Source organism: Chelmon rostratus, chromosome 3, assembly GCF_017976325.1.
Source record: "Chelmon rostratus isolate fCheRos1 chromosome 3, fCheRos1.pri, whole genome shotgun sequence".
Classification (NCBI taxonomy): Eukaryota; Metazoa; Chordata; class Actinopteri; order Chaetodontiformes; family Chaetodontidae; genus Chelmon; species Chelmon rostratus.
The window spans coordinates 19,322,500-19,348,922 of NC_055660.1; the positions used below are offsets into that span (position 1 = coordinate 19,322,500).

Sequence of the window (26,423 nt, forward strand, 5' to 3'; positions counted from 1 at the left end):
TCTTTTTCTGTTGCTCTTGCAATTATTACCCACACTGCTTTGAAAAATGTGTACTGCTGCTTACTGTTTTGCTGTAGTGTAAAGCATTCTAAATACAGCACTGTAACAATACAGTAGTTTTATTATGTAAAGTCAGCTTGTTTACCAATGATTTTTGTGCAGCACACAGTATGATGTCATTAGAAACATGATACTGTACTTCCTAAACATCAGCATGTCTCATTGGCAGTGTGCATGCAGACGTTAGCTTTTTGCTCCAGGTGCTGCTGTGCCGAAGCCTAACAGAGCTGCCAGTGTAGCTGCAGACTCTTAGCCTTGTTATGAAGTGGTTGCAAGAGGTTAGCATGAGCAGTGAATAGACCAAGAGTGCCTAAACTTCATCAGCAAATCCTGTTTGATTGGCATGTGATCTCTGAAAGGTGCAGACGCCACAGCAGTGAGATTTTTTTGTTTTTTTTGTAAGAATCGTGCCACTTTAAAACACCAGAAGGATTTATCTTTTAAATGCATGCACCTTGAAGAAATCAAAGCCCCTAACCCTGGAGCTGTTACATTCAACCTGCCTGCTGAGCTACTCAGCAACACAAGTGAGAGAAATAGACTGTATATGTAGATGGCAGTGTGAAGCCAGAGTTGGAGGACCGCATGAAGAGGGATTTGAACAAAAAGTGTAGCAGTCACAGTTGAGGGAACTCCTTGCCTTGCCAGCATGTCATTCAAAGAATCTGGGTGATAAAGTAGATGTGTAATAATAAATCGCCCACCACTGTTTACATCTCTCCTTCCTCTGGGAGAGACTTTCTCGTATCAAAGTTAAAAATCGAAGTCCCTGGAGTGAAAAGAAAATAGAAAAACCAATTAAAACTAAAATTGTGTTTTGCCTGAAAGGTGAATTAAAAGAGTGTTTGTTGATCAGATAACATCATATGGGTAATACTGAATTCAATCAAAGTCAAGCCAAGGGGCACCAGGGAAGCCTTTGGCAAAAAATAATTCAAACAAACAGGATGAAAAGAGCTGAATGTGTAATGACCTGGCTGTTGTAACTTACAGCAGCAACAACAACAGCAGCAGATGGTCAATGGACGGAGGGAGAGAGAAAATAGAAAGAGGTAAACTGGTGTGTGTGTGTGTGCATGCGTCAGGTGCTTGTGTATGATCTACACTTGCTGTGCTGTGAGACCCAAATGTGTGCCTGTCTGTCGATTGAAACATGCACTCCTACCACTTCCCGAAAGTCTTTGATTACAAGAAGACCTTCAAGGCCTGAACACACACCAGCAAAAACCAAAGGAGAGAAAGTATATTATTTCTAATTATGTGGTGTACTGTGTCCAGTTCCACGTCCTTGTTTGACTCAGTTTCAACTCATTGATCGACTGAGAGCCTCTCTGTTGCCACGCTGACAGACCTGCTATTGGATACCTGACCTGTGAGTGGTCTGCTAGCTCTTACTTAGCTCTTATTTCTGTGACAGATGAGGCCAAAGGCTAATGGAGACTGAAATGCAATTCATACCCCCAGTGAATTTCATCTCGCTATGCTAGTTTCACACTGGAGTCTTTTTGGCTGCGCTGCCTATCCAAAGGGTCATTTGATAGTGTTTGCAGGGCAGCACTTACAGGAGCTCTGCTGGCAGCTGCTAACCACCAGCAGACAGCGGTGAAAACAAACGGATAACAGAGTTTGAAGTGACAAATGAAAAATGCGGTACTACTGTAAACCAACAACTGCACAAGTATAGGTAAGGGGGCGTTTTCTGGTGTACTAATATGCATGACGAGTGTAACTCAAAGTCAGAAAAAGTAAGTGAGATGTGGCTGAAAGTTGGTAAGTAAATCCTGAGTTATTTTGTTAAATTGAAATTATTGCCATGGTCAATAATCAACTTTCAGGATCAAGTACTATCCAGTAGTGGGCTGATGAATATATTAGTTATCCAGGCACGTTTCTCTGTGTATATATATATAAAACAAAACAAAATAAAACATTTTAATGCACAACACTTATTCAACACAACTGTCTAGTGTACTACTGTATTGTAAGTACAAGTAAAATGAAGTCAAGTAAAGAGTACAACTTGACAAAAATTCTAAAAATGCATGACTGAAACTAAACTAAACTGTCGTTACATTTTGTCAAGTACAAATGACAATATCTAACTAAAACAATGTACTTTTGTCAACAGACTATAGCTAAATCAAAGTCATGTGAAAAAATTAATACCATGTTCAGTGTAACGACACTTTTTAGAGCAGGGGTCACCAACCCGGTGCCCGTGTGCACCAGGTCGCCCGCAGCATCCACATCAGTCGCCTGTAAGCCAGTTCTAAAAATAGCACTAATCACGAATTAGCTCTGTCTAAAATTTTATTTAATTGTGTTGCTATTCTTTTTCAATTACATTTACAGTGATGTAAATTTAAAAACGAATACATAAAAACGTTAAAAAAAACATATATCATAAAAAAAGTTTAATATACGAACTCTGACGTAGTCTGGGTCGGAGGTCAGTCTAGTGCGCATGACAAACCAGCTTTGCTGAGATGAGCTCGTGAGCGCTGCAAAGATGAGGAGACGAACGCGTTTTCTACCCACAAAAACATGGCAGAAAAAAGGAAGAAAACTTATCATTTTCACAGTGAATGGGAGGAAGAGTTCTTTTTTACTAACGTGAAAGAAAACTGTGTGTGTCTCATTTGCGGTGCGACTGTGGCGATGGCACAACGTGGAGAGACACTAATAATATAAAATTAAAGGTACACTGTGTGACTTTGTTATTTCAGAAGTGTATTATCAAAGCGGTAGCCCTTTGCATTACTCAGTGCCCTTGAAGTAGCTCTTAGTTTCAAAAAGGTTGGTGACCCCTGTTTTAGAGGATAGTTTCATATTTTTCGTGTTTGTCTTCAAAAAATATTAATGACGCATTAAGAAATACAAATATACATAATACTCCATATTCACACCGAAAGTGTCTTTGGCCTCTGTGATTGATCCTCTTGTCCTAAAGTCATTACAATGCAAGAGACTGGAGACAAAATCCACAGTTTTTCAAATTCTGAACCTGTCCTTTAAATCTATTGACATTTAGGTTGACAAGTCCGTATCTCTTGCAACCCTTAGCACAACTGTAATGCTGCCTGTATCCAAGCAATTTAGAAGCTGGTCACCATCTGTGGTTTGAAGCCCTGTAACACAGAGTGGCAAAGCATGACGGGATTTCAAGTGTGCACTCGGCCTGGAGTGTGGTGCCCCTCATTAGTCTTGCTTCCATTAGCAATACAATGTCTCCCTCCATCTTCATACGTAGATAATGGAGAACTCTCATAGATAAAGAGGCCTATTCAAAGAGCCACTCAGTGAGAGCCAATCTCATTTCAGAAATGACAGTCAAAAGCAAGCTTCCTACAGCATTACTTGTGGCAGAAGTTTTATACAAAAATGTGCCTTAGGTCTGACACTCTTTAACTCAAGAATATGAGAAATTCCAACTTTATTTCCAAAGAAGTTCGGACACGTAAAACATACATAGAAACAGAATGTGATGCTTTGCAAAACATTGAAACCCCATATTTAATTGAAAATAGCACAACAAATGAGAATTGTAATTGGTTTTTTTTATTTTATTTTATCCTCATCAAGAATTTGATGTCAGCAACATGTTTCAAAAATGTGACAGTGGCAACAAAAGACTGGGAAGGTTGTGAAATGCTGAAAAGAAAACAGCTGGTGGAACATCTCACAATTAATGAAGTTACCTGGCAACAGGTTAGTCACATGACTGGGTATAAAAAGAGCCTCCCAGAGAGGCTGAGACTTTCTGAAGTACAGATGGGGAGGGGTTCATCTTCCTGTGCAACAATTCAAGAATAATGTTCCTAAACATAGAATTGCAAAGAATTTGTGGATTTCATTTTCTACAGTACATTATGTCATTAAAAGATTAAGAGAATCTGAAGAAATGTCTGTACGCAGGGGAAGAGGCTGAAAACCAATATTGGATGGCCGTAATCTTCAGGCCCTCAGACGGCACCGCATTGAAAACAGACATGATTCTGTAGTGGACATGACTGTGACCGTCTGTGGTCCGAGCTCATTAAAGACAGACTGCGACGAAGTGAACAAACTGTCCTGGTGTCTGACAAGTCAACATTTGAAATTCTTTTTGGAAATCATGGATGCCGCGTCCTCCAGGCTAAAAAAGGAGAGGGACCATCCGTGATGGTATGGGGGTGCATTAGTGCATGTGGCACATGGGTAACTGGCACATTTGTGAAGGCTCCATTAATGCTGAACCATATATTCAGGTTCAGGAGCAACACATGCTGCCAAGTAGATGATATCTTCTTCCAGGGAAGGCCTTGCTTATTTCAGCAAGACAACGACAAACCACATTCTGCACGTATTCCAACAGCAGTAAAAGAGTCCGGGTGCCAAACTGACCTGCCTGCTATCCCGACCTGTCAGGCATTGAAAATGTTTGGCCCATTATGAAACATAAAATACGACAAAGGAGACCCTGAACTGTTGAGCAGCTGAAATCATACACAAAGCAAGAAAACATTCCACTTTCAAGGACAGCAGCTGGTCTCCTCAGTCCCCAAACGCTTACAGAGTGATGTTAAAAGAAGAGGTGATGCAAAGGAGCGCTAAACACGAAGAACTTTTTTGAAACGTGTTGCTCGCATTCAATTCTAAATGAAACAATGAACTTTCTCAGTTTCCACATGTGATGTGCTGTCTTTGTGCTATTTTCAGTGAAATATGGGGTTTCAATGTTTTGCGAATCATCACATTCTGTTTCTGTTTATATTTTACTCAGTGTGACAACTCTTTTGGAATCGTTGCACTTGGATTGCTACTCTCTCTTCATAGCCCTGTTTTATGTAATAGATTAGGTGAAGATAAACAATGAGTCAGGTAATTTTTGTCTGCATGCATGTATGTCTTAGCGCAATCCTTATTATTAAAACGTCTACGGGTCAAAGTGAAAGCAGGTCAAAGATGAGCTGTCTGCGGTGTGGATGTGAACAGAATAGTAGAGGAAGAAGAGGTTTAAATGAGGACAAGGAGGGCTAAAATGAAGTGTGAACATCTTGAAGGAGGCCTAAGAGTGTCTGGGTGATATTTGTTGAACATACTGTGTACGTGCCAACCCTCCCAGTCAAGTTCACAGATTTTCATTCTGACACCTATTGTCCTCCCATGCTGGATGTCCTCGTGTTTTTTCTCCCATAATAGAACACTTTCAGTCACATTTGCACATTCCCTTATTTTCTCTCCTCCTGTGAAAACCTCCCTGACTTGGGAGTGGAAGGTTTGGAAGTATGACACTTTCAAAAGGCTCAGAACAGCCTGCAGTTTCCATTGTCAGTACTTTTAAAATGAGAGTAATCAAACTGTGGACATGCTTTGTTTTTCAATGAACAATGTGCTTTTATTTCAGAAAAGTGAATCTGTTCCAAGTATGAGTGCTCCTGATTTAAGAGAATTTTGCTCACTGTACTGTATTCTGCTACTGCAGTATTTAAATCTGTTTTACAAATTTTGCATTTTGCATAACAGAGATATTGACTCAAAAGGAATAAAACAGATGAGCACACAAAGGATGATAATGTCATTCCAACAGAATAAGCTCAAACAACTGCTTTAGTTCACAGCCACATCCCGAAAGTCCATAGCTGCTCAGCCGTGATGAACATCCACATCGTATTCTTAATTAAATACTCTTAAATGTTGATACATTGACATTTGGCCATATTGACAATGTTACACATACTGTCAGGACTGAAAAATAATCTGTTAACAGGCTGCTCATTTAAATTCATATATACAACCTCATCCATGCGTGTGTGTCAAAAAAAAAGGGCGTGCACGTGCACACACACACTTTGACACACACAGACACAGACAGACAGACTCACACACACTCACGCACATGAGCAAAAACACACACACACAAACACACACACACGCACACACGCACGCACACACGCACACACAGTGTTCCATCAAAAGCATGATAATCAAACATGACGATCGCTATACCATCATTCCATCTCTGGTTATCGAGGACGCACTAACACAATATGTTCAATCCATTTTCATTTCATGTGCAGCGCTGGAGCTCAGTCAGACCTTTTGTTTGCCTGCAGATGTCTATCAGTCTGCCAGTATGTCTGTCTGATGTAACAGAGAGACGAGGGGCAATGAGAACAATGAGAAAGGCTTTTGCAGTAATGCTAATTGGGATTCAAAAGAACGACAGGAAGACAAAAAGGCAAACAGAAAATAAGAAAAATGAAGAAAGAAAACCAGACTGTAATATACGGACAGCTGAGCTGAGAATACCAGCAGCTTCTCGGAGCTTCATTTTTCATCAGCAGCCCGTCTCTCTCACTGTTTTCTTCTGGTTCCTCTTTTTTGGCAGCAACTCAGCCATAAAAAATAAGTTGTTTATTCTTTAAATAGTGTCATTTTCTCTCTCTTCTGTTAAAGGGCAGTGAAGGATAATTTTGCTGATGAAACTACCTTGAATAGCCGACCTCTGAATAGTATATACTTTTACAAAGTCAACTGAACCAGCTGTCCATTAAATTCACCCTTTGATGGAGGTTGGAACTGTATTAACACCATGTCGCCACATTGTATAGGACAATTCAATGGCATTCAGCTAAAGTTGGATGTACTACTAACAGGACACACTGTCCCTGTGTTACAAACAAACAAATACAACATGTTTTATGGTTAAGATAAGGTAGGTGATGAAAGTTGTGATCAATGTAGATCAATGAAGTTCAATTATACTGAATGTTCTGAATCTGCATTTGTATGTAAGTGAAACTGTATGTGGTGCTGATTTATGTCTCAGATTTGTAAAACAGAATTTGTAATTACTAATGGACTGGGAAAAAAAAAACATTTTCAAAGCTGTGGTTTTATATGTAGTCCTCAATAAACTTTCAGACTGACTGCTTCCATTTACTTTGTACCCACACACAGGCACAATTTTAAAGGGATGTTAAAGGTTTCATTTGAAACCACAGTTTCAAATGTAAAATCAGAACATATAACTCAAATTCAGGTGGGATGTGGTTCAAACATGTAGAACAGAGCCATAGACTACGTCAGTGTTATACATATCAACACATTACTGTAAATGCACGCTGACATGCAGGAAAGACCCTGTTCAGAGATTCAACACACTCTCACACACACGCACGCACGCACGCACGCACGCACGCACGCGCACACACACACACACACACACACTTAGGATGGCAGACATCCCAGACACAATTCCAGTGCCATGCAGGGCCACACAGGAGTCCAATTACCCAAGGTTCTCCTGTCTCCTGGCTGGCATGCAGTCAACGATCCCTCAGAATGAACACACACATATGCACACACACGTTGGCAAAGCAATGGCATAAAGTAGAGAACACACAAGTAAGGGAAGACAGGAGAACAGCGCATCAATTAATGTTTCCTCACTAATACCTATTTACTGTGAAGAGTGTTCAGAATCTATATAGCCTGTTTAAATAAGCCACCGTTCATATGATGAACCAGCAGTGTTGCTAATGCATTTGTTGACAGTGCAGCAGAATGTGAAAGTAACATGGCATGGCCCACTGCTCATAAAAACAGAGTCAACAGGTTCACGGTTGATGGGCCGAAAACTGGCAAACACAAGGACATAAGTAGGACGAGGCAAAATGTACTATTCCACAGCAGTCAGTAATCAAACGGAGGCGTTTTGGTTCTTGTAAGAAGAGATAACACTGATGGGAGCTGCTCATTTACAGCTGAGATGCTCAGACTTTGCTGAACCAATTCCTCAGACCTCCAAATATAACATGCTCATTAAAGCCGGATGATATCTAAATGTTATTATTGATGTTGCATTATCTTTCACAGAATAATGCGACCGAGCATTGGTGTAGAGGACGCAATCATCTACCTGCTGCACAGATCTCTTTCCACAATCCAGCCATCACTGCTGAGGGGGAAGCTGGAAGGAGCCGGAGTAGACTGTCACCTGGCTGCATCGACCATCGACTCCCTCACCAACAGACCGCAGTATGTGAGGCTTCGTGACTGTGTGTCAGATGTGGTAGTCTGCAGCACCGGGATTCCGCAGGGTACTGTGCTCTCTCCTTTCCTCTTCACCATCTACACATCTGACTTTAGACACAACACTGACAGCTGCCACATCCAGAAGTCCTCCGATGATACAGCCATCGTTGGATGTGTATCACAGGGGAACAGTTTGGAATACAACGAAGTCATCACCAACTTCGTCGACTGCTGTGGACTAAACCACTTGCACATCAACGCCAACACAAGACGAAGGAGTTGGTGATAGACTTCCGCAGGAAGGGGTCACAGATCACACCAGTGAGCATCCAGGGTTTGGACATTGAGATCATGGGGAAGTACAAATACCTGGGCGTGCACCTCAACTATAAACTGGACTGGACCACCAATACAGATGTCCATGTATGCAGGACACTGTTAAAAACTTTTTATGACTCTGTGGTTGCATCTGCAGTCTTATACGCAGTGGCCTGCTGGTGCTGTGGAAGCTCTGAGACAGAAAGAGACTGAACAGACCGGTCAGGAGAGCTGGCTCTGTCCTGGACTGCCCTCTGGACACCACTGAGAACGTAGCGGAGAGGAGGATGTTAGCAAATCTGACATCTATCATTGACAACCCTGCTCACTCCCTGTATGACAGTGTGGGGGCCGTCAGCAGCTCTTTCAGCAACAGACTGCTGCATCCACACTGTAAGAAGGAACACTACCGCAGGACCTTCATTCCAACAGCCATCAGGATATTCAACGCAGGCATTGTATAATGTAGCACTGTGATCACATATATACTGTTTTTTCTTTACACTATTGTAAAACATCCTTCTACCTCATACATGCTATAAGCTGTGCAATATTACATTCCTTTTTCATTAAATACTACACTGTGCACATATATTTTTATTTCCACGGTGACACACACACACACATATATATATTTGTCTACTGTGCAATAGAGCAAATACTGTACTTAATTTATTCATAATCTCATGTGCAATTTTTGTTTCAGTCCCTGTGCAATTCTTTTTTAATATTTCTCAGGTACTTTCCTTTGCCAATATATTTTAAACTACTGTATAAAATGTTTAAATGTATAGTCTTCTTCTTATTTTGTACTGTCTTATTTTGTGTTTTGTATTTCTTTTATTTTCTATTTGCTATTTTTTATTGACGCTGCCTGTAACACCAAATTTCCCCAGCTGGGGATTAATAAAGTTGATCTTATTTTATCTTATCTTGATCTTATCTTATGTATGTGTTTGCATTGTCTGTGTGTATGTTTGTGTGTGTTCCTAGTTTGTTGTTTTCCTGAGCATGGTGCACATAGCTATGCCGTTCAATACCAAATGACTGCATTGATCTCCTAAGGAGCAATTAAAAAATGAGCAATAACACACAATGCTTGTGGAGAGCTAATATCTGACATTTAACTCATAAGTCTATTACTTTATATGCTGTGTGTGTAGTGTGTGTGTGTGTGTGTGTGTGCGTGTGTCTTGGACAAGCGGTACAGAAGATATTTATTCTTACTCCGTCCTGCTTCTCGGTCTATTCTCATGGTATGAGTTCATGCATCGGTCTGTTATGCCTCTCTGTCCAGTCCTGCGTGTGCGTGTGTGTGTGTGTGTAGGTGTGTGTGTCACCAACCAAACAGTTGGTCACAATGAGGTGAAGAGATTCCCTGCATGCATGCATTTGCACTGTATTCAGTAATTTGCATGGGTGTGTGTGTGTGTGTGTTTGTATGACACAAAAGTTGAAGGGCATTCCAATCAGTGCTGTCAGCTAGTGTCAGCCCCTCTGTCCCGGCTGACAGAGGGCAGAACGGGGTCAGCAGAACAGGATGGAAGGAGCTGAGACTGTGACAAGTACTGCGCAGTGTGTGTGTGTGTGTGTCCTACCATAAAAAAAGCCTCCCCAACATGACAAAGTAGACATGTTTGTCTAATCTTTGGCATAAACCCAGATCAAATCAAGATTTTGTTGTGGCGTTCATATTGACTGCTCTTATGCTGTATCCTGAGAAGAAGCTGTTAAAAAAGCATTCAGTGTATTCTGGTACCTTGAGCTTGGTATGAAATTAACTGCGTTGTGTCTTCTTTTCAACCTCTATCATCAAAAGAAAAAAAATGGCACTGCCTGTATGATCTCTTCTTTGCACATCAATGTGATGAAAATGTTTCGACATTCAAAGCTAAGCGTATCATTTTAACCACATGTTTGTTTTTACAGTTTTCCTTTATTATTCAAACAAGTCAAAGCAAAAAACAATCACCTGGACTTTGCAGGACGACCACATTGCTTATTCGGTTCTTTAGAAGCAAAAACAAGTTGAATGAAGCATTTTCAGCTTCAACTGTCTTAATTTTTGTTTTGATGTCTTACCTGGATGACCGAGATTAATCTAGACAAATATTATGCATGCAAACCTGAGCAGTCCTCACTCTGCCAGCACAGAAAACAAACAAAGAAGACAATATGGTAATCAGTTCCATTTCCATATAAGAGAGTGGTCAAGTCAAGGGAGCACATTTAGAGAGCAAATATAGCGTGAAATAGAACGGCTAAAACTTCCATCAGGAGTGTTTTGAAGATTTTTCTTTGAGGGAAATGTGCACTTGCTATGCAAAATGTCTACATGTTTACAAGCCTCAGCGATGATTCAAAGAAGGGCCGGCGAAAATCAAACAGTGAAAGCAAAAACTTTGTACCGAATGTCATTAAAATGTTGCCTTGCTGTTGCGTAAGGTAACATCAAAAAAAGTTTCTGCCTTAAAACTTGTAGAGTTGAATTTGGTTAAAAAGTTTATCACCGTGACATGATGACAAAATTGTGCAACGCCAGCTTGATCCTCTTATGTGTGGACCCTGGAGGCAGCTGCAGGCTGTGGAAAATACTCCCATTTTACAAAGACAAGTCTACTTTGCACGTCAAGAAGTTTCCTCAGTGACATGAGTTTGTGTGTGTGTGTGTGTATGTGTGTGTGGACATGTATTACTCATGTTGCGGGGACATAAATCTGTTTACACAGTCACATTGTGGAGACTCGCTTTCCTTATGGGGACAAAAATGCAAGGCCCCATAACATAAACTATTACGGCTATGTGTTCATGTTTCAAATTCTCAGTTCAATCAAATGATAGTTGGACACACACACGCACAGACATGCGCGGACACACACGCACACACACACACACACACACACATAGAGCGTAATCAAACACTCAAACATCCATGTAATCATCATTTTCATATCCACCTGTGATTGCACTCAGGGGATGGCAATCCATGTGCATGTTGGCAAAGTTTCTCTTACTTGAAACACGCACGCACGCACGCACGCACACAAGCAGATACACACGTACCATTCAACAAAATCTTTTACACACAAGCACTTACATGCACCGACACACACGCACATATACGGCAGTTCTAGGAGCAGCTGACAGGCTCCAGTTATCAGCCAAGGCAGGGTGCACTAGATAAGGGAGCCGCAAGGCATCATAAACACCAATACACAGAGAGAGGGAGCAGCAGAGGGAGGGATGATTCAGAGATGAAAGAAGGAAGAGGAAAAAATTCAACACTCCTGTCAGAGATAATAAAATTCTTAGATGAAGAGCTCCGGTGCAGAGAGGGAGAATTAGAGACGCAGGGGGAGAAAGATAGAGAGAAAGATGGGGGAGCAAGGTGAAAGGAGCGATGACAAGTTAGTCACAAGGAGGTGGGTAGTCAGTGAGAGAGCGAAAGAGAGAGAGAGACGAAAAACCAAGTGGGAGTGATGAGAGGAGAGAAGAAGAGGAGTAAAGGGGAAGATGAACTAAGAGAGGGCAGGAAGAGGAAAAAAAGTCAGGTAATATTAGAAAGATTAAAGTGCTGAAAATAGAAAAAAAAGGATTCAGGAATGGGGGATATCAATTTCTGAGAGAGGAAGCATCTGTATGTGTGTGTATGTGTGTGTGTATGTGTGTGTGAATGTGTGTGTGAGTTAGGAAGAGACAGAGAGGCCGCTATACAAGGACTCTATAACCTCCAAGGTGTGACTTTGGTGTGTGGAAAAATGTGAATTTATGGATAAATGTATTTACACACATGCACACTCGCACACATATACACATACGCGCGCACACACGTGCACACCATTGCTAATAAAGCCAGCTCCTGCTTCGTCTCCAAAGACATCAGGCCCACTGCTCTTTTCTCTTTGTCAGCAACTTTTGATCCAATCCCACTAAATCAAGAAGAATAAGAGTCTGCATTAGTTGTGACGGAGGAAGTCGAGGGAATAGAAAACGCACACACACCAGTGGATAGACATGTGAGACCACATGGCACACGCGCGCACGTGCATGTGCGCACACACACACCCACATGAAAGTGCATATGGTGGGACACGCGTGTAAATAGAGACTTTGGCAGTTATACATATCATTATGCTCTCACATATGGTGCAGATCAAATAAATCCACTTTGCAACCTGCCACCAGCACTCAGGAAGGAATGAAACAGAAGCAGAGTGCTGCTCTGTGCTACAGCAGGCAGATGCCTTTCACTCAAGTGTGGAGCGAACACACACATATGGATGAATGTGTAGGAACAAACTCAGAAACCATCTCAAGTCAAGTGGACGTGTGGATGCAAATGCCATCCCACATCCCACTACACACACACATACACACACACAGCTTATTCAAGTGAAGTGATTAGTATTACCCAGCTAACAGGGCGCAGCACCAACTGAACTAATTTTTATCGATGTGTGCTGCAGACCATTGACCCTCTGAAGTTGCACTCAGCTGCCTGAGTTCTAGCTCACACCTGAAATTAGACTTTCAAGCCCACACTGGCACTCGAGAGGAGAGTTTTTCAGTGGCAGTCAAACGGCAAAGCATACACCCACCTCTCATTCATGCCTCGGTAACGTGCTGAAAAAGCTGGCAGTGTTTCTTGACTAACTATGATTCCGACTTGATGAGTGTTAATGAGCAAGTTGTCTGATCACACTCTGACTGATATGACTGTGGGGCAGCCATGAAAGTATCAGAAGTCTTAAATCTGATAAGGTGGAAAGAAATAGTGGCACGGATTAAAGCGATTTTGATGCATGTCGAGAATTTTGGAGGCTGTCAGATTAACAGAAAATACATTTGTTTACATTCAAGTGACAAAGCTCTCTAGTGGTTAATGGAATTAAAACTCTTGTATATAGGGAATAAAGCAAGAAATATGTGTGCTATTGTTATATAGCCAAGAAGTCTGCAGAAGGATGTTGTGTTGGATGGATGGGTCATCATAACGGCAAACTTTAACATTCTTCCTGTTTTGTACTGACAGTTAGAGCTGTTTTTTGTTTTTATAACTTGAATGAATTTGAGCCTTTACGTTAACCAAGTAGTATTTAGCCATCCTAGTGGCATGACTTTAGTGTTGGAAACATTAGTCTGTCTGCCGGCCAGTTGTTCCTCCACTTTGGTCATGACTGAAATATCTCAACAACGATTGGACGTATTGTACTTAAAATTTGACATTCATGGTCCTCACATAGATATTCAAGGTCCCTAGAGGATAACTTTGGTAATTCCCTGACTTTTAATCTGGCACCATTTTCGGATCAACATTATTAGTTGTTCAATACTTCGGTGCTAATGAAGCTAATGACCCCCCCATCAGCCTCAGCTGTACTGTAAAAATGGTGGACATGGTAAACATGCGTGCTTAATGTCAGCATTGTTGCTGTGTACATGTTAGCATGCTAACATTAGCAATTTGCTCAAAGCTCTGCTGTGCCGAAGTACAGCCTCACAGAGCAGCTAACATGGCTGTAGACTCGAAGTGAAACCACGATCTTTCCCTTACCAACTTGTTTTTGTGCCTAAGTCTAACTAAACCATAACCAAAAATCAGAAAACAGTGATTTAAACCAGCTTTGGAAGAAACTGCCAGTAAATGTTGTCCCACTGATAGGAGCGTTTTATCAGAATGCGCTTTTAGGGCAATTAAAAACCTTGTATTTGGTTGTTGAATAGAGGACTTTTCAGCATGCTTTCAGGATGAATTGACAGCACAACAGAAGTGGAAAAAGAGGAATTATATTGCAGTGACACATCTGAGGTCCACATAGAAAGGGCTATGAAATGGGAGACCGTTTGTTCAAACTCACCATACAAACTCAGCTCAGGAGTCAGGCAGGGTTAATCCACCGTATTATTGATTTTAACTCAACAAAAGAAACGAGAAATAAAAACCAAAGCAGTGGAATGTGGTTTCTGTAGGACATAGATGTTAGGGAGTGTGCTCACATCTCTCTGTCAGACAAATGGAGCAGAAACACAATGTCGGTTTTGTCGGTGATGGAGTTGTAAAGAAGGCGTTAGAGCAGCGTCTGTCTACACTGATACTGTAGGCATCCACAAAAAGAACTGCCAGTGCGTTTTATAACTGTCTTTAGCTGCTTGACTTCAGTTATTACCCAGGATTTGCAGCACAAACCAGAGGTAGAGTGAGAGGAAAAGGCTAAAGTGAGACAAAGTGGGGAATCAAACAAAAAAAGTAAAGGTGAGAGAAAAGACAGCAATCTATTTAGATTTAGTGAAATCAACACCTTTCTTCGCTGAGCCTAATTTCAAGGTTGGCTGCCCTGAAATGGCCCAATTTTCTCCTCGGAGAAAGCACAGAAATATCAGGTGTACTGACAGCAGTTTGAGCCCATCGCTTTTTAAGCCATTAGGAAGAGGAGACACTGACAGGATTATTGAGCAAAATGTTTGGGGTTTTTGTCTTAACTCTTAACAACCCCGAGGACACCTCGTGAGGAACAGTATGTAGGTACCAAACCCAATTACGCTTGACTTTGCTCACATCAGCTGCACTCTCTTTTCAGTGAAAGTGGAGATAACAAGGGCTCTGATATAACCAGCAAGTACTGTCTTTGCTAAAGGAAAATGTGGATATTTAAGAGGTTTCTGACCCCATTTTTAACAGTGCTCGGCACAGGCAAGATAAATTTCTGTCTTTGGTTTGAATGCCATTTAACTTACTTTAAATTTTAAAGATAAAATTAAATATTCCAGTGGGTAGATGAAGAATAGAGAATAGAAACTGACCTAGCACACAGATAAAACTCTTATGCTTCTAATCTTATTATCCCTGATAAATTAAATAATTTGTGGGGAAAACAAGGGAAAGAAGCCAGAATGTGAGAACACCATGTACTGTGTGTGATCCCCTTCTGACTGTTCAGTTTTACGATGCACATAATTGATGTAACTATTGATGTTTTCCTTTAATTCATGGCTGCATACTTTCCCAATATCAAAATTGATGACTATGTGCTTGCTCTGCAGGTGCTGCACACTAATTTGTCAGTAGCGGTCATGCACCATTGCACTGAGTACCAATTAAGATCCATTATGAGGTTCATGATCTTCCAAGCAAGGGCTCATTATTTCTCTAATCCCAAGAAGGAATTTAGTCCCTCGTCCTACAGTAAATATGATGTTTTGCCAGATCTTTCAGTAAGTTACTCCCCTCTTGATGCCTTCTAACTCAGTCTCATAATAACCAACATAGAATACTGGCTGTGACCAACTTTTTGTTTGATGGGATGCTATCAAAGTGAAGCAGTTATTGTGACACATCATGTAGTTGTACTACACTCATGTTTCATATACATACATTTAATTTGCAACAGCTTCATGGTATTCTTAAAATGAATAAACCAATACCAGTTTGATTGATGTTCCTAGAGTGCACAAAAATAAAATAGAACTTTAATTATGCTCATAAATTGCAGCATTTTTTAAAATGGTGCTACACCTTACAGTTTGCTGTTTTATTTAGCTGGGTGAAAGCGAAACCACCTACTTTGCTGAGTACATTTAAAGCTAATACACATGCCCTTTGGCTACATCAAACAAACACCGTACAAAGACGGTTCTACTGAAGTTTTCCTTCTTTTTGCAATTAGTCTGCGTTTGTCAAAGTAGATATTGTGGGGTCGCCACCACTATCTCACTCGAAGAATATATGTGGTATTACAATGGGATCTGTATCCAGATACGTTATGCGAATAATAAATGATTCAGTCTTGCCTTGCGTTTACACCTGGTACTTTTAATGCATTCTCATTATCCTCATTGAGATCGAGAGGTTTGTGTCAGTTTGTCCCGGTGTGTTGCAGGGCTACTCTGTGACTTGATCAACCTTATGCTCTGTTAAGAGCACATCAGCTGCATAGACGCACACGAGTTGCACACACACTTATTTCTCACTGTATATCATTCATTTCTCCCACTGTATTGCTTAAATTTTCATGCAGTTCTGTTGAATAACGCATTTTTTTGGCACTTTCAAGGCTCAGAATAGATTGATAATATCTAGCTAAAAAGAAAAATCTGTATTAACGTTATGTTGTACGGATCACTTAGATCCGAACACTATGTGAGCCAGCCTATATCCAGATGTAGTCCGGCAGATCCAATCACGTTCTGATCACGATTCATTTACACCTTGCATTAACGTCCTTTTTTTCTTTATTCAGATAACACGTTCGGATACAGATGTCATTTTAATATCAGGTGGAAATGTATTTTACAGAGTCAGCAAACACCTGTATTCATGAATTTTCTACACAACACTTCTCAGGTGGTTTGGTGTCATTATTATCTCTTTGGCAATGCTTGCCAGTGTTTTTCCAACTTGTATTAGCCAAGTGAAGGACAAAAGCCCTGTGCACTGAGGGGAAGAGGGCAGTAATGGGTCAGTCAGACAGAGCATTTTTGGAAAAGGTAGGTGTGTTACGACATGAGACAATACACAGTACACTTCCTCCAACTTCACAATTCTGTCGTTTTCCTTACTTCCTTTTCTATCTGCCTTAGGCAACTTCTCAGGAGAAATAAAGCTCGATGAGGGAAAGGAGGCTGATGAATGGCTGAAAGCATTGGTTTAACTGGAAACTGGCTCCATGTGTCCCCAGGCCCTGTAGTCTAGTCAGACTAGACTCCACTCCCCTGCTTCCGTTCCACAGTAAGAGGAGATTGAAAAGCCCTCAGCGTCTGGGGCAGGGATGATGAAACACGCACGCTCCCATGCAACACACACACACACACACACACACACACACACACACACACACACACACACACACACACACACACACACACACACACACACACACACACACACACACACACACACACACACACACACACACCTTGTCTCTCACACATGCCGTTGCTGTGCCTGTCTGGATAACGTTTCTTTTATTTTCACTTTATTCAGCCAGAGCCAACTGTTTTGACCCTGCAGCCAGTAGAGGCTGACATCCTTTAGCCTTTCGTCATGAAGTCAGACAACTGAGTCCGCCTTTACTGCCTTTACTCTCCACTCTACCCTTCTGTCAATCTCTATTTTTCGTGTACACACTAGACAAAATGACTTAATGGACCAAAATGGCTTACAGAGAAACTTGTTTGAGGCAGACATGTTGACAATTATAGCTGGAAAAGCACAGGTATAATTAATATTTTTGGGATCATCAGGCTGAATTTATGCATGTTATTATGTGTGTCTTTAGTGAGTGTTCATATATTGGTGTTTGTTAGCCAGGTCACATAACTGATCGCGTCCATCTTGGTTTTCCTGGGCTACATGAAAATCTGTATCAGCACACACTCCAGAGTGTGGTGATATTGCATTTGAGGATGATAACTGTAAAAATCAGTAAAAGAATAACTTATAGTACACACTTTGGGAGTTTAATTTACAATTAACAGTTAGCAATTACAGCTGGCTGGCTTACAGCGATGCACAAACTCAAGACAATAACATGGAAGAATCACATTTACCAGTGAGACCAAAAGTTTGATCATCTTCACAGGTTCTCATTCACACCTCTTTTTCGCCCACACAGATCAGTCAGCGGTCACACTGATCTGGGATCAGGTCAACGTGACAGCAGCTCTGTGTGCCTCCTGTATGATTGTCTGTCTTGAAATTGCTGGAACCACTTTTCTCAAGTGACAGGAAGAGTGACAGCTAATTTCAGTGTAACTTCAGCTGCCATTGTCACAGGGGACAGACCTTGGCTAGTTCCCACAAATTGCTTTCTGATGTAGTGAAACTTGGGAGGAGTAAAGATTGCATACGTTGGATGCGTTTACATCTTTTTAACATGTGAGCCACTTCAATCAAATGCTTCTTGGATATTTATCCAATTTGCGCAAGACACATGAAGTGGCTACATGTAGGTATTCCAGACATGCCGGTTGACTGGCTTGACTGACTGGGACATTAAATTGAATAAAGCATTGTTAATATTATTAGTTACACCTGTGCTTTTGCTTTTTTCTGCTTTGAAAATGGTCTAAAAAGAGAGAGATTAAAGAATGATGTTCGACCTGGGTGATAGTGCCAAAACCCAACATTGTAATATGTGACACATTGTGCAGGCGACCTGCTTTCAGGAGACATCTCCGAGAATTTTGTGAAACAATAATTGGACGTGTAGATATGAAGACCACTCATAACAGATTACATTTTTTTGTTTGTTTTTTTTAAAATACTATTTCTGGGGTCCGATTAAAATCCATCTCGTAACTAAAGCCGCACATCCAGTTAACTTGGAAATACGTCACATGACTGAAGACGCTCCAACTGCCATTTCATGTTCCAGATGATAATTAGTCTCATGTCCCATTACTCAATTTATATCATTACTCATGAGGTTTTATTCATGTTACGAACCAGCCCCATGTTAAAGGCTAAAGACCCAACACTAAAAGATTAGACGTATACCAACACACACACTCTACGAAGGATTGTGCTAAATCAGCAGCTTGTCCCATTTGTAAGTCCCAGTTGTGTCACGCTGACCAATTAGAGGTAATGTCATGCGGAGAAGTGAGTCAAAGCAACACCCGTAACGAAAGACGAAGTCACCCATGGGCCACAACTGCTTTTTCCTTCAGTTCTTCAAATCTGAGACAAGGGATAACGGAAGTCATTACTAAGTGTGTGCTACTGTGGTGTGTGTGTGTGTGTGTGTGTGTGTGTGTGTGTGTGTGTGTGTGTGTGTGTGTGTGTGTGTGAAGTGGCTAGAAGGAAGGGTAAGGGTGATGAAATGCACTACAAATCTGGGAAGTTGCTAACAAGCACATTGATTTGAGCTTAGAGGGGAACAACTGGAGAGAGAGAGAGAAAGACTGAAAGACTGAGAGAGAGAGAGAGAGACTGATAGAGACAAAAAGAGAGAGAAAGGTGAGGAGGCACAGGGCAAGAGAAGAGGAGAGGAGTCAAGAGGAGAGGAAGGCAATGGTGGAGGAAGTATTCAGATCCTGCTATAGTACTGTTACACAATTATATACATTCAATTATTTCTCATTAATTATCTCTCATCACTGCATTAATGTAAAAGCAAGATTTTACTGTTGTAGTTAGTATTTTTTGTAGGACTAGAACAAATACTTCATCAATTCCAATAATAATTATAATGCTCACATTTGAGAAGTTAAAACCATGAAATTATTTTTCACTCAGAAAGACTTCAACAATCAAATTTTTTTTCAGTTGATCTTCTGTCAGTCGACTAATTGATTAATCGAGTAATGCCTGTACTTCCATAAACTGTTTGGTAGTTTAATGTGCAACAATACAACATATGTTATATACTCTACATGTTTTGTATGCAACAACCTAATTTTGAAAGTAACTAAAGCTGCCAAATAATTGGAGTGGAGTAAAAAGTATATTTCCCTCTGAGATGGAGTGCAACCGAAATAGAGTACTATTGTACTTATATACACTAGAGTAAATGTACTTAGTTACATTTCACCACTGGAGGAGAGGATGGGAGTTTGCTTGTGGTTGGATTCTGCTAACACAGACACTTTAGGCAGACAAAATGATGCAGACTGAGCATACCACTCATTTGCAGGCTCTAGTTTATAACAAAGAGACATGCTGACGCTCTATCTCACATACCTGACACACACACACACAGACACACACACAGACACACGCACACATATACACAGACACACACACATACAAAAAACAGCTCTCACAACTGACTAATGTTAATGTGCTAGTGTTTCTCTTAAAGAGGGAGATACCTTTTTGGGAGTTTCACACACCTCAGCAGCTTCTCTCGAATAAAGAGATCAGATGCACACTCCCTTCACAACTTAAAGTTTGGATAATTTTAATAGGAGACACTTCTCCCCCGCACTTACAGCCAAGAGTATAATAATGTTTCCAGTCAGCTGCTTTACAAGTTGCTTCCCCCTAAAACTGTGCGGCACACTTGCACAACAAAGTCAGAAGCAAGAGAAAAGCATTTAAATTATAAACAAAATGAGACAAGCAGCGACGCAAGGAAAGTCAGAACAGCCTAATTGCCAAGGAGAAGGAAGAAAAGCAAGATGAGGGTTTTAAAGAGGATAGGTGTGCAGGAATGTACTGTACGTGTGTGTGTCTAATCTGCTTTGGGGCAGGTAAAATAAGGCAGCTTGTAGACAGCCTGTGGGAGAGCAGGAGGTGAACTAAGGTCACTCCAGTCTCCCTACAGCCTTCACGTTAATGATGGTGGAACGTGAGGGAGAAGGGACATGGAGAGAAAGAAGGAGATAGAGAGAAGGATGGTTTATGAGGCAAAGAGTCAAACTGAGCGAGGCTTTGATTTTGTGGAAAAACAGCAAAAAGAGGGAAAGAAGTACAGCATCACCGACAAACACCCACATACTCACATCCACTGGCTCATTCTAAGGGTTTTCCTAGTTGGAGGTGTGCAGAAAGTAACCTCCACCTCTATCTACAAAGTCTTTGACCTTGGACTTTCAGGCTTTCAGCCACACAAATCATTTAACAAGGTCAGGACACATACAGTCCCCTAATGATGAGAAAGAAAGAGATTAAATTGTAACCAAAAGCAGCTGGAGACATGTAGTAAACAGAAGAGACGTAGAAGAAAGTGTCCACAAAGAGAGCTGAAAGTCAAGATAGAACACACACAAGACAGAGCAAAACACAGAGAAAAACAAGTGTGCAACTGAGAGATTCTGAAGACCAATCCAATTTTACAAGGCGTTACATAACCTCAGTGGATAGCGCTTTTTGCATTAATCTCTCGGGTTATGCAAGCCATTTCTGGGCCAAAGCGCAAGATTTATAGCAATGAGCTTATGATGCAAACTAGCTTTAGTTCTTTTACAGCATGCTGAGGAAGTACACGCACACACAGATTCACGAGCACAAATGGAGCCTCTCTCTTCCTATAAAACCATGTGTCTCTCACACACATCACAATAATCTATCATTTCTCCCAAGCACCTTACAGTAATATTATTACTGTTCTGCAACAGACATATTACAAACACTATCGTACAAACATGGATATACTAAGTAACTTGTTTGTGGTGTTACTGTTACAAACCGTAATAAACTGTAATATATAAGAGTAGTCGTACTTTTGCAGTTATTTTGTGACAGTAATGCAAAAGTAATGTAATCAGTAATGCGTTACTCCACACAGACAGTAATATTGTGATGTAACTTCTTACTGTCAACCAAAAATAAAAGTCATAATATGTAATATATTAGATTTTGAAGATATATACTGGCTTGAGGCTCAAAAGTAATACCCACTGTTGCCCTGTTTTACAACTAGACACCAGAGGCTCTTTAGGCTTTTAATATTGATGACCTATCAACAAGATGTATGATATAAAATGCACAAGTCAGACTTCCCTGAGCAGCAGGTTTGACCTGTCTGTAGACTGATAGTTCTGTGGTGGTGTGAGCATGTATGAAGTTGAAGAACCCCCCTCCACAATTCATCAGTGTACTAGATAAAACAGATGCCCGTTCACCTGCTGACCCTCCCTGTGAGAGCTGAGAGCAACCAGGACACACTCACTGAGACTCCTCTTGTTAATGGTTGACGTCAGCAGCATGAAATACCGCTGTGGAAGCAGAACTGGTGGACGATGTACAGAGACACATAAAAAACTTTATGGCGCTGATGAAACTTAAAGTGCAAAAGATCTGTGAACAGATGCCTGCCACAGCAACTGTTAACTGTCAGTGATGGTGGTGTAAAAAATTATTTTGGCCACTGGGACAAGTGAACCATTTTATCTCTTGGTGACCCAGAAATTTCTGGCACATCAACAACTTTTGTGATGACATTAATGATTTGAAAACCCATTACAAGAGCAATTACTCATAACAAAAGTGTAACTAACAAGAGCAACAGCTCATAGCAATGTTATTACTGCAACTCACAGCAGCATTACTGTGACATAATCATAATAGCTGCATTAACTGATAGCAGCAACCAGTGGCGTCCAAAGGTGAAATTCTATGGACCAAAGGTACAAGTGCGCATCAGTTGCCCACAGAAGGGCACTTTGGGGGCCACTTAAACCAACTAGATTGTCTCTCAAGTGCCCTTGTAGTGTTGGCATCAGGGTCAAAAAAGAAACATTGAATTGCCTAATAAAGGCGGACCTGCCCTGTTTGAAAGAGCACTTTAGCACCCTCCCTCTGCCCTCAAATGTAGATTTTATACAGCTTTTCTCTCTAATCACCACAGCGGCATGTTAATTTCAGGTGTAAATGAGCTCATGGAGTTTGAGATGAAATAATAGAAAAGAAAGGGCAAGTTCAGCTGATCATATGCATGAGCAGTGAAAACTATGGCTCTGTCATTTTATTGTGACTATTATGCAAAGTGCACCAGTCCTTGCAGTCTTTTCTTATTTGCTGCTATTATGTGTTTTAATGTAATTTGGAGACATGTGAAAGCAGAGCTGAAATAGAAAATACAGCTCTGCCACTATTCCGACCTGTCAGTCCTTTTCTATTATACTCACAGTACTGTACAGCTAGTTTTTACATGTACATACTGTAAATACTGCATGATAGGAGCAGGCAAGAGATACAGAAAATATGACAGCACAAAAACTTTACCTTAAAAAAACAGAGAGTTTGAGTCTTGAGAAACAGTAGAATGTTCTCAAAAGAACACCAAAACTAAAAACCTCTTCACACACGTGGGCTGGAAGGTTAGAATGAATATGTATCCCTGCTGCAGGCCTTCAATCTGTCCAGTCACACTATCCAATTATCAGCCCATCTCAGCCTCTGGTTTCCCTCCTCCCTCTCTCCTCTACTGTACTGGAGGTGTTGATTGACTGTTGCTCCACGTCTCTCCACCTTCAACCGCAAAAAGGCCCAGAGTCTGATCTCCATGGTAACTGAGACGTTACCTGCAGTTGGGGTGAGATGGTGAAACTTGACACCCCAAGTTAGAGGAGGAGATGCAGGGAGAGCCTGAGAGACTGCAAGCGAGCCCCACAGAGCATGGGTTGGGGTTTAAATTGGTAATCAGGACACAATGCATTCAGAAAAGATGAGAACAAAATTCTGCAATTCACCTACAATTACATATGGCACCCTTTAGTGGAGAGAGCGGTTATTGAGAAATGAGATGAGCTCAAACCCTGGCTCCTTTCTCACCACAGCTGGACAATGGCCGGACACAGATACCCCTAATCCGACATGAGGAGGGTGTGGGAGAAGGGGGTTTCTGAAGCTATTCAGCCTTCAGACAAGTAGTTCCGATGGAGTATACAGGCCCCTTAATTCAGTCCAGTTTCTAATTTGTCTTGTTTGTCTCATTTTGCCAGCTGTCCCATTATGATACCTTTATTGCCGTGCTGCCTTTGGGTTACTCTGGGGAGTCATTACACAAAGGCCAATCTACATTTGTTCCCTTGATCTTTTGTCTTTGAGCATTACTGAACTTTCTATTCATCGCTTTACAGCAGTGAAAGGATCCGGCACAAAGGTGCTGACCACCCACGTTCGCTCTGATTGCAGCAGCTCTCAGTGATCTGGACCCTGGAGTCTGTAATGTAGAGCAGGCGGAGCCCTGTCTTTTCTCCCTCCCACTCTCATACATCTCAGGTGTCTTGCCAGTCTAATTGGCACCAAATTCAGCTTCATTTCCATCAAGCAACTCAGTTAGCCCACACTGTGAGGAGTGCACGCTCAGCAGAAACGGGGAGATGCAAAATCTGTATTGAATTAAGTCTGCTGTGTGTGAGCAAGCAAGCGGTGCGAGTAAAATTTCGTCTCTGTGCAGAAATGAAGGACAGTCAAATATCTGAAAACAAAGGGTTTGCATTTATCACTGAGCTTTCAAAAAAAAGAAGGAAAAAATCCAATGCAAGAACCATTATTTGCACATTTGAATAACAAGAGTCTTCGCCACAACTCCACAGATGTGAACTCAGCACTTTGCTGCCGAGTCCTCTTTCTTCCCTCCCCCACTGGCTTTTCCATATACATTTTCTCATCTGTCCATTTACCTGCACAGTGACAGCTCTGAGACTGAGATATGTGTCTATTCTGCCACAGAAAACTTTAGAATTCAGCTTAGTTCGGTCTTTACCAATACAAATATATTACATCTTGGGTTCATTCAGTACAAGTTATTTTTGTCCACATTTTCGGGTTTATTTTCACTCCCAGCCATCGCCTGTGGGCCACAGTGTGTTGGTGAGAAGTGAGTTCCTTTGTGATCTGACCATGCATCTCTGGTGAATAAAGTCCAGCCACCTGATCGTAGCGCTGAACTACAAATCAGGGTGTTTGTTGTGTACAGTATATATACAGTATAGAGTAAGATCAAATCATCCCCCCGGTGGCCAATTACCGCTACCCTCTACTTCCTCCTCAGCCAATTACAACTCTCAGATGTGCCTATGGGAGGAATGTATCACAGACTATGCACACACAGACACACATACACGCACGCAAGCACGCACACACACACACACATTATTGTGGCGTTGCGGAGGTGGATGGACCCAGGGCACTTCTTCTTCTAACACTGCTCAGTGTTGCCCAATGAAGCGAAGAAAACATTCAATTGTCGATGTCATCTGTCTGCCTGATTCTCCATTACACCTTGGTCAGCCTGCCTGTCCAGTTCCAGAGTGTTTATGTATCTGTTTATCTATTTTTTAATCTGTTTGTCTGCTTACATCGTTGTGTGCCTGTCTGTCTGTCTGGTCTGTTCCTCAACAGCATCTACCTGTTTGTCTTTAGGGGGAAAAAATGCTCACATGCGTAACCCTCTTGGCTTTGGAAGGACTCACATTGCACATCATTGGGAACAGATGGAACGAATGGAGAAGCACAGTCTATTAAAATGGACAATATTGTGAACAGGTGAGAGAAAGGAGAGAGAAACTACTTTGAAACTACAGTTGAAACTACCTGTAACTAACATAGCTGTAACAGTACAAATTATGATGAACTACATCACACCTACATAGGTTAAAAACAAAGGAAAATATATTTCATCAAGACAAGATGATTGTAACATAAACTATTTTATAATTTAATGACTATTTGAAAATTGGAAAATCATGACCCATCCCCACTATTTACCCAAAATAAGGTAATTTCCATCTACCTTTACTCTGGCTTTGTACCAATAATGAGAGCAACACAAGACATCTGTGTGGAAATAATGAATTTTCATGAAAATGAAAATGAAATTTCACAAATGCGTTGGTTGATTTGCATCTGTGTGAAACACTGATTGTAAGCATGGTGTTATTACTATGTCTTCCTCCTTTTCTAATCTGTTTACAGACAAAACGCGATGATTGCATTTGCATGACATGATGAGAATACACACAAAGCCAATACGTGAGAGTACAGACAAACAGCACAAGAATGCAGAACCTTTTTTTTTTTTGTTAGCAGAATACTCGGATGATTCCATTCTTATTGTTTTTACTGTGTATTTTTCAGTGAACAAACAGAAAATCAATACTTGCACTTCCAAATTACTGCGTAGCTGTTGTGGCTTAGAAGCAGGACAGGCATTATGCTGGGCAGATATGCATTCAAACTACATAGCATGACAGCACAAATGAATACCTGTTGAATCAGTGTGCCAGTAACAGCTAAAAACAGCGTATCATTCTTAAAGCAGCATCTGTTTGCCCAGAATTGATTTATCACGGATAGTTTAACTGAATGGACACATTACACTATTATATCATCATCTGTAACATCTTAGGTAGCTTTTCTACATGTTTGAAGAGCCAAAGATCAATAAAGACACTGATGAATTTGTGTTGAGACAAAGGAAAGGAAAATACTGCATATCATCATACAACTCCATGGCAAACAAATTGCAGTCGGACCTTTGCTCAACATTAACTTTCAATTTTATTCCTGAAGGCAGGGGAAGAGGGAAAATGAAAGGTCAAAAAAAGTGACACATTAACAAAAAAAGATTGGACAC

General features: G+C 41.0%; 1 protein-coding gene across 1 annotated transcript in view; it reads right to left on the reverse strand.

The window, feature by feature from the left end:
* LOC121604556 (alpha-1,6-mannosylglycoprotein 6-beta-N-acetylglucosaminyltransferase B-like) overlaps positions 1-26,423 on the reverse strand; it is a 111,284-nt gene that overhangs the window by 21,396 nt on the left and 63,465 nt on the right. The window lies entirely within an intron of this gene.